The sequence below is a fragment of the Scardinius erythrophthalmus genome, assembly GCF_964197995.2.
Source record: "Scardinius erythrophthalmus genome assembly, chromosome: 23".
NCBI classification, from domain to species: domain Eukaryota; kingdom Metazoa; phylum Chordata; class Actinopteri; order Cypriniformes; family Leuciscidae; genus Scardinius; species Scardinius erythrophthalmus.
Window position 1 is genome coordinate 5,822,213 of NC_138243.1, and position 9,894 is coordinate 5,832,106.

Consider the following 9,894-nt stretch of genomic DNA (forward strand, 5'->3'; position numbering starts at 1 on the left):
AGAATGATTAAAACAATGTAAATGAAAATGTCCAAATACTTTTTGGGGGCGCTGTTTCTGAATAAGCATTCACAAGCAAGAGAAATTCCATTATGACTCCAAATATAAAAATGTTGGATTAGCCAACAGCACATTGTTCTACAACAGTTTGTCTTCTATTTACGTCAGCATTGCATGCCCATGATGTGAAAATAATGATTAATTATGTGTCCAGTCATAGAGCAGTAAACAACCTGACAAGAGTATAACAGGCTGAATCCCCACTGTGAGCATGTTAATCAGGGCAACAAACAACATGAAGCAACTTCTCAACTGCTCTATGGAGCCACTTGAGGTGCTGTCTGCTGTTTTATTAGACTCTACTTGTTTAATATTCATTACTTTATATGAGATTCATCATGCTTCTAGCTGTTATTTAAAGGAAGAGTGACAAGTTCTGTTATAAGGCATCTATAATGAGGCACTTCAAAAACAATATATTGCGGACTGTTGCGTCAGAGCTCAAGTATTAGATGGAACACAGATTGTCATGACGTTCACTTGCTGAACTAGTCCTCTAAACCAGTGGTTCTCATTCATTTCAGGCCAAGTACCTCTGATCAAACCAGAACATCAAATATTATATATGCCATAATGTTTTTCATTCACTTTGAGTGCTAATTTAGGGACTGTGAGCAACATAAACCTAATATTTCATTTTATTTTAATTTGATTAAAAGGTCTATACAGTAAGTAAAGAGCCATCATGTGTACATTTTGTTTTTAGTCAGCATAGGCAGATTTATTTGGTGTGTGTCTTTGTATTTATCTGCCTTTAGTTAGGTGGCTAATGGATTTCCTCAGTTTGTGCAGTCCATATAAGCTGCGGATGCTCTGCATACCCAAGCCATTAATAATAAATGACTATATATTCCTTTGATTGAGGTGTACCATAAAGCTTACATGCTAAAATATTGGCAACACATATGTATCTGTCCATCACAATGTCCAAACGACGGTAATTTTATTCAAATCTGCCACTCACTGATAGTTCCGTATAAGCGGATCCACAGCAGCTTTGGCCCTGTCCCAAATGGCACACTTCATATCCACTTTCGGTCTTGTCGACTTACAATGGCTGCCGCGTGTCCGTTAAGTCCATGAGTTCGCAGGGTGTCCCATGTGTCATTTTAGGTCTCAGAAGGGCGCTCACGAGCACCCCCTTTGTGGTCAATATATGCCCTCGATGCGCACGTTTGCCAAGCCCGCACTGAAGCGAGCTCCTTAGCAGACTTCTTCCTTACAGTCAAAGCAGCATTTCGTCACGAAAGTGCGGACTCGTAGGAAGACAGCGAGTGCTTAGGGTGCCATTTAGGACGTGGCCTTTGCCGCCTATACTCTATTGTTATGCATCTTTATCACTGTCCCACGTTCTCATTTGTTTGCTGGCACCAGCGATTTCAACTCGCATTTTTATATTATTATTAAGTAGTTTTAAAATGCATTTCGAGATTCCGCCACCATTACAATCCTATCATAGCACCACATGACCCTATGCCAATGCTATACCTTGCCACTGTCATCCCCCTCTCCTATCGCTGCCCAAACGTGGAGCCAGGTAAGTGTTACATCACACACTCAGACTCCACTCTGGGACACTCTGACTTCCGGGTTGGGTCCCTGCCCTCCACCTTGTTGCCCCACAGCGGGTACGTTTGTGGTCCCTTTGAACCCCAGACTCTGCTATGCGATTCAGTTCGCCCGGCATCCCCCCAAGTTTAGGGGCATTCAGTTCACCTCCGTGCTGACTAAGGATGCTCCTGTCTTACAGGCAGAAATTGCTACTGGCGAAGGACGCGATAGAGCCGGTCCCTCCAGCCGATATGAAGTCAGGGTTCTACAGCCTATACTTCATTGTACCTAAAAAAGGCGGTGGGTTACAGCCAATCTTGGGCCTGCGATTTTGAATCGGGCCCTTAAAAATTCAAGATGTTATCACAGAAATGCATTTTCAAATGCATCCATCCCCGGGATTGGTTTGCAGAGATCGACCTGGAAGCCAGCTGGGGCTTTGGGTCAACTGGAAAAAGTGCAAACTCCCCTGTGCAGAGGATCTCTCGCAGAGAAATGTGTTCGCTCAGTGTTGAACTGCTTTAATTCACTCAAGAGAAGGGACAACCTATTTCAGAGGCTCCTGGGGCATATGGCATCAGCAGCCGCAGTGACGCCGCTCCGATAGCTTCATAAGGGGCCGCTTTAGCATGGCCGAGTCCCAAGATGTGCGTGGCAACAGGACATGCACCGGATGACAATCACCCCGGCCTGCCGCCAAACCTTCAGCCCATGGTCAGACTCTGTGTTTCTTAGGGCAGGAGTTCCCCTAGAACAAGTGTCCAGGCATGCTGTTGTTTACACGGATGCCTCCGCCATCGGCTGGGGTGCCACGTACAATGGGCATGCAGTTTTGTGTGTTTTGACAGGGTTTGCTCGAGTTGCTAGCAAACCCTGTCAAAACACACAAAACTGCATGCCCATTGTTTGCTCGAGTTGCTAGCAAAATGGCTTGCACTGGGGCGCTTCAAATCGCCACTTCTAGGCAAGCACGTGCTGGTCCGAATGGACAGCTCTGCGGCCGCTGTGTACATCAATCATCAAGGTGATCTACGCTCCTGTCACGTCATAACTCTCCCGCCATCTTCTCCTATGGAGTCAGAAGCATCTGAGGTCACTTCATGCGATTCATATACCGGGCTTGCTCAATTGTGCAGCCGACGAGCTCTCATGACAGCCTACACTTCCGGGAGAATGGAGTGCAGGCCTAACACTTGTGAGTACGCCAAATGGTTGACCCTGTGCTAAGCTTGGTGCCATATTTTGTGATCCCATATGTGTATTTATCCACAGTGAGGGTCCTCTGTTGGTGAGCCTGTATCTTTCCCTTGGTAGAGTCCGCTCTGCCGTATCTGCCGGTGTTGACTCCCCCCTAACTAGACTGGAGCTTCCTCAGAGACATTCCATATGTTGCACTGGCCTAATGACCAGTCCATATGTGTAATTTACACATGATAGTTCCCTACGAGCAGGATGTGGATTCCGTAGTGTCCCTGTCCACCTGGAAAAGGCACGCTTTCCCAGTGTTATCCAATAATCTCAATGCATGGATCATGCGGAACAGCTGTGATCGACTTTCTCGGCGTAAAGTCCTGTCCCATCTTCCGTCTCAGTAGGGTCAGGTGGCTTACGCGGAGCGATAGAAGGGGTAGCAATAGTGGAGCTTTGGTAGGAATCCCAATTTGTCAGATCACGTCGAAATGTATTTAATTAAAATAGTAATTAAGTAATTAGAAAATAAAATTTAGAAGCAATCATTTAAACAAGTGCAATAGACTGTGCCAATACATGTAAAGTAAGATAAAACACATTTAGCAACAGTGGAGTTAGATATACACGTAAGAGAAAGAGAAGTGCTTTCCCATCCTTAAACAACTTACAAAACAACATTTTCTAACCCTAACCCTAGACACTAAAAAATAATTGATATGTAAGCAGTAGTCAGGATATTTCATTATAACGATATACAGTACTGTGCAAAAGTCTTAGGCATGTTAATATCCCCCCCCCCGCCCCCCCAAAAAAATGGTTTTAAGTCAGTTATTTATATATTTTGCTGTAGTGTGTCAGTAGGAAATATCAGTTTACATTTCCAAACATTCTTTTTGCCATTAATTGTAATAATCCAGTGAGATTTCTGTATGCACAAGGAATCTGACAACAGCCGGTATGATCTGATCTCACCATCATCGAGTCCGTCTGTGATTAGCCTACATGAAGAAACAGAAAAAACGGAGACAAACTAAATCCAGAAGAACTGCGGGAACGTCTCCAAGATGCTTGAAGAAACATTCCTGCAAAGCTACTGTCATGATTCCTGTCTTGTGTTCCCCTTGCCTTGTGTGGATTTTTGTTATTTCCTGTGCCATGTTTTGTAGTCCTTTGTAGTTTTTCTCGTTTATTAGTCTCCCAGGTGTTTCTAATTAGCCCCGCCCCCTTATCTTGTTTAGCTTGTTTGCCTGTGTATTTAAACCTCTGTGCTTCAGTTGTTGTTGGGCGGTTGTTGTAGCTGTTTCCATGTTTCTGTCCTGAGTTCTATGTTCCAATGTTTGCCCTGGTTTTCCTGTTTTGTTTCATTAAATGAAGTGCTTGCATATGGATTCTCTCTCTGCTTCATTCCTGCCTCTTCGTAACAGCTACAGTACTGTGAAAAGTACTGGCACTTGTGTTAAAATGCTGTAAAGTGACAATGCTTTCAAAAATAAAATCACAAATTGAATTTATTTATGATTTAACTTATATTAACTAATTCAAATCAATATATGGTGTAACAACCCTTTGCATTTAAAACGGCTTTTGTCCAGGTACACTTGCACATAGTTTTTCAGGTAGCTTTGCAGGAAGGTTTCTTCAAGCATCTCAGAGATGTTCCCGCAGTTCTTCTGGATTTAGTCTGTCTCAGTTTTTTCTGTTTCTTAGTACACCTGATTACTCTCATTATGGTGATCACAATCTATATCTTACATTAAGACTTCGCCCATTACAGTAGTGGCCATTTTGAAAAGTACAGTGTTTAGTTTTTTTGCTACTGCTTATTAAAATTTTGTTCAATTCTCATGGAAAAGGTCGACCCAAAATTGGTTCAGAAGCAGTAGCTCGGCCAAACGTTGATCAATTGAAATGAAAATTGGTACGCTTCATAGGAAGCATGATATGTGGGTCCATGCAGGTCATGAGATATGAAAAATGGCTATTTTGGCCAATAACATTTGAACAGTTTGTCAGAAAATGTGGTATCTATGTATACCAAATCCATTAATACTGATTTTGGATGAACCACGTGTCCGCCATTTTGAATTTTGTTATAAATTGCAATATCTTTTAAAATATTTGACATATCTTTACAAAATTCAGTAGGGATCATCAACAGCATGTCCTAAAGCTACATGAGAAGTTTGAACAGAGCGCCACCTAGTGTTCCAGAGATATAAGTTTTTTTTTTTTTTGCAAAAACGCTTAGAACTTTTGAAAGCATTGTTCAAATTTCAATGCCATTATGTTCCTTGGTTTATGCCGATGCCGATGATATCTCATTTGTCATTTTCCAACAATGTGTCTGTCCGCCATATTGAAACAAATGAAAAACAGTTATTTTTTTTTCACTATTCCTCCTTCAAATTTTGCTCAATTTTGTCCAAAATTTTATTAGAAGATCTTTGGACCGAGCCGCACAGAAATGGCTGAACATATTTTTGATATTCCCTAATGTTCCTGAGATATTCATCTCCGAAGTTGACCTTGCCTGTATTTGACGCCTTATACTAGTTAGCTTAGCATACTAATTGGTTAGCATGCTAACCAGATGCCATTCTTTCTAATGTGGCTCTTTAGCTATCAGGTTAAGATAGCCGGTCAAGGTGCTTGGCTAGCTAAAGCAGATATCACTGATGCTTTTAAAACCATGCCAATCCACCCCTCTGACTGGCCACTCTTTGGCGTTAAATGGAATTCCAAATTTTATTTTGCCCTAAGACTAACTTTCGGGTGCAGAAGTAGCCCTCACAATTTTAATAGCCTTTCTGAAGCGATGTGCTGGATCCTGCTGAACGTCAGCAAGCTTCCCTTCGTTCTCCATTTGCTCGATGACTTTCTGTTAATCGATTTTCCATCTCCGCAATCTTCAATTTTGGACATACTTAAACTTATCTTTAGTGACGTCGGCATTCCTCTCTCCGCGGAAAAAACTTCGGGACCCTCTACTTCATTAGAATTTCTAGGGATTTCTCTGGATTCAAATCTAATGCAAGCTTCTCTTCCCCCCGAAAAACTTTCAAGAATCAGGTCTTTCTTGGAATCTTTTCCCTGCATTCCATATCAAAGCGCGATTTAGGACACCTAAATTTCGCCATGAGAATCATACCGCAAGGCAGGGCTTTCATCTCACGTCTGTTAACTCTGGCCCATTCCGCAGAAAAACTAAGCGATCAGATTCAACTAGACGAAGGCTGTTTGTCTGACATTAAATTCTGGAAAAGATTGCTTAACGATTGGAACGGCATTTCTTTCTTCTACAACGACGATTTTGAATCATCGCTTCAACTCCAATTATTCACTGACGCGGCCCCTTCCATCGGCTTCGGGGGGTTCTTTCAAGGACAATGGTTCGCAGAAAAATGGCCTAATGACTTTCCTAAAACAGCATCCGACTTCGTTTCATCCGCGCTTTACGAGTTATATCCTATAGCCGCTGCCAGTGTCATTTGGGGCCCACAGTGGTCACGCAAACGTATCACGATGCTCTGCGATAACGAAGCCACAGTCGCCATCATTAATAAAGGTAGATCATCTTGCAATACGATCATGCCTTTTTTGAGACGGTTAATTTGGCAATCTGTCGTTTTTAATTTCATCATTAAAGCTGAACACATACCCGGCCGCTGCAATGTTATTGCTGATTCTCTCTCTCGATTTCGATTTCAGACTTTCAGACAGCTGTGCCCATCAGCCAGCCCGGATCCTGCAACCTGCCCTCCCTTAGCAGACATGATACTAAACTAAACGACCTGCTTACGTCAGTGAAACATTACATTTCTAAAGGCGTCGCTCCCTCTACACTTAAAGCCTATACGTCGGCATGGTCTGCTTTTCTTATGTTTTGCTTCTCTTTCCAAATTTCGTTATTCCTATTCTTATTTCGACCATTTGCTCCTTTCTCGTTTTTAATTTTGAAAATCGCAATCTTAAAATCTCTTCTATTCGCAGACTCCTCGCTGGCATCCAATTCTACGCGAAATATTATAATCCTAATTTCCAAAGCCTTTTTTCTGAACCATCTGTTCGTTTGCTGCTTAAGGGGTTAGCTAAATCTTCCAACAAAATAACAGACAAACGCCTGCCAATTACCCTGCCTTTATTGCATAGACTAATCAATTCTGTCCGCAATGGCCTTTTTTATTCATACCTTAACATCCTTCTAGAGGCAGTGTTTCTATCTGCCTTTTATGGATTTATGCGTCCAGGGGAATTTACTTCAGAATCTAATAAATTCGATCCAGCCCGCGGCATTTCCTTTTCCGATCTACGCTTTGGACCTAAATTCTTCACACTCTTTCTTAAGCACTCTAAAACCGATGCTCAAGGTTCCGGCGTCACTTTAACACTGTCAAAACTCGATAATAATTTCTGTCCCTTCACAGCTATGGTTAAATTTCTTAAAATCCGGCCTAGAACTTCTAAATACGCACCGCTATTTATATTACCGAACGGAGCACCCCTTTCCAAAGCTTGTTTCAGAACTCACTTAACCACTCTTATCAAAAGCTGCAGCCTATCCCCCTCCCTCTATACTGGCCATTCATTCAGGATCGGGGCAGCTACCGCAGCAGCTGAACGAGGAATCTCAACGTCAGCTATTAAGATCATGGGGAGATGGTCTTCTTCAGCATTTGAATCATACATCAGACCTGATTCAAAAACCATTCTCGAAGCCCAGCAAGCACTCCAATAACAAATCAGGTAAATCCCATACAATACTGGTGGTGGTGTTACGATAATGGCCTTGCGTGGCCCGTCGCCATGTATATAAAAATAAATAAATAAATAAATAAATAAATAAATAAATCTATATATATAGCTATAGCCATATGGTATCGTCTGCACGTGGCTATATCCGTGTGGTCTATTGAGGCCTGTGTACGTCTGGCCTATCGTGGCTATATCCGTGTGGTCTATTGAGGCCTGTGTACGTCTGGCCTATCGTGGCTATATCTGTGTGGTCTATCGAGGCCTGTGTTCGTCTGGCCTAACGCGGCTATATCTGTGTGGTCTATCGAGGCCTGTATATGTCTGGCCTAACGCGGCTATATCTGTGTGGTCTACTGAGGCCGTATATGTCTGGTCTTACGTGGCTATATCTGCGTGGTCTAACAAGGCTGTTTACGTTCGGTAAAAAAAAAAAAAAATAATAATAATAATAAATAAATAAATAAACAAATAATCAAACATAGGCATTAAAATCCATCTAACATTCATCATTCTGACTATGGTAACTCCTTTTCTATCTTTCAGGAACATCAGGATTCACGACTGGTGCGTATACTTTTCATCTACCAATTTTGGGGGGAGGCTGGCCCCGTCCCGGTGGATCTTAATCCACCTACTTTTTGGGGTCGGCTGCGCCCCTGCCTTCGTCTTCAGGCAGGAGATGCAGATCCGCTACCCTCGGATTACGAGCTATGGACGGGGCCTACGCCAAAGAACTGTACAATGCTTGCCGGGCTGCCAATAAATATATGCTTTGTTACATCACTTTATCTTCCGAGTCTTTCTGGTAGAAATGGAAGCTTTAGCTAAGTTCTGCCAGGAAGACTCAATCACTACGTCACTTATTACCTTCATCTCTATCCAATCACGTCTTTATACTTTCTGTATAAAAGATGGTACTTACTCATGTTTGAGTTCGCAGATGCCGACGCGACATCAACCTCCATCCTCCCCACCACCACCAGGATGGTTCTGTCCATACCTTCTAGGGGGTCGGCTGCGCTACCCTCGGATTACGAGCTATGGACGGGGCCTACGCCAAAGAACTTTACAATGCTTGCTGGGCTGCCAATAAATATATGCTTTGTTACATCACTTTATCTTCCGAGTCTTTCTGGTAGAAATTGTTTTTGTGTGCAGATCTCAGAGCCTAGGCTGCCTACAGAGACGCGTTTTTTTGACAGCATGCTTAAGGTGGCGCGCAGCTAGCGGATCGTTAGTAAAGATTAGATGAATGTGATCATTTTTTTTTGGGCCTGAAATCACTGATACAACCTTTAAAGGAGAACTCCGGTCAATTTTAACATTGAGCTAATTTTTTTGTAAATTTGGAGTGCTGTCAGTACAGAGAACAACGACAAAAATCGGTGTTGCCTACACCGTGTTATCCTGTTTTTAAAATTTGCACCCAGTTGACTTCAATGGGGCAAGTTTTAAACCTGCTTTTAGCCTCTTAACATCCTTGATTTGTCATTACAAGTGCACAGGTCATGTGAGTGATTCCTTCGGGGTGAACACGGGTGAATCTGACTGCAGTAGATGTGAAAGATATGAATAAAAATGATGTTTATTCAGCAAGCGCTCATACCTGTATTTACATCCTGTTTTCGGTCAAAGGCCACAGTAGTCGATTGTCGAGTTCACGCGCGTGATCATATGTACTGTGCGTGAACTCGACAAAACTTGCCCCATTGAAGTCAAAAGGGTGCAAATTTTACAAACAGGATAACACGGTGTAGGCAACACCGATTTTTGTCGTTGTTCTCTGTACTGACAGCACTCCAAATGTACAAAAAAATTAGCTCAATGTTAAAATTGACCGGAGTTCTCCTTTAAGAAACGCGTGCACACACAATTATCTAGATAAACCTGGATCAAATTAGTGAGATTGCGTGAACTTCAATTACCTTTGATGAAACCGCTTTAGCCCCAACTTATTTGTTAGGTTCATTCAAGTCAGGTGCTGGACTTTAATCCCCGGTTTTATAAGCAGCCTTTATGGAACACCCTCTGGTGTGAAGCTTGTATGGCACAACTCAGGACATAAGGACTTGAGAACCCGGCGTGGAGGGTAGACCTAGGCTATAATACCTTATGAAAGTGTGTGGGGAGACCCAGCCAGCACCAATGCAGACCTCTTGAAGGGAAACACCCGATAGCAGGGCTTTAGAGGACGCCACCCCTCAGTCCAGTGGGCAAAGGCAAAGTGTACGCCTCATAAGAGGTATTTTGTGAATTTATGTTGTGTTTTGGTGTATTTTCTGGTCCCATGTCTGACAAATGTTTTTTGTTTCCCACGGTGAAGTATTACATGATAAATAC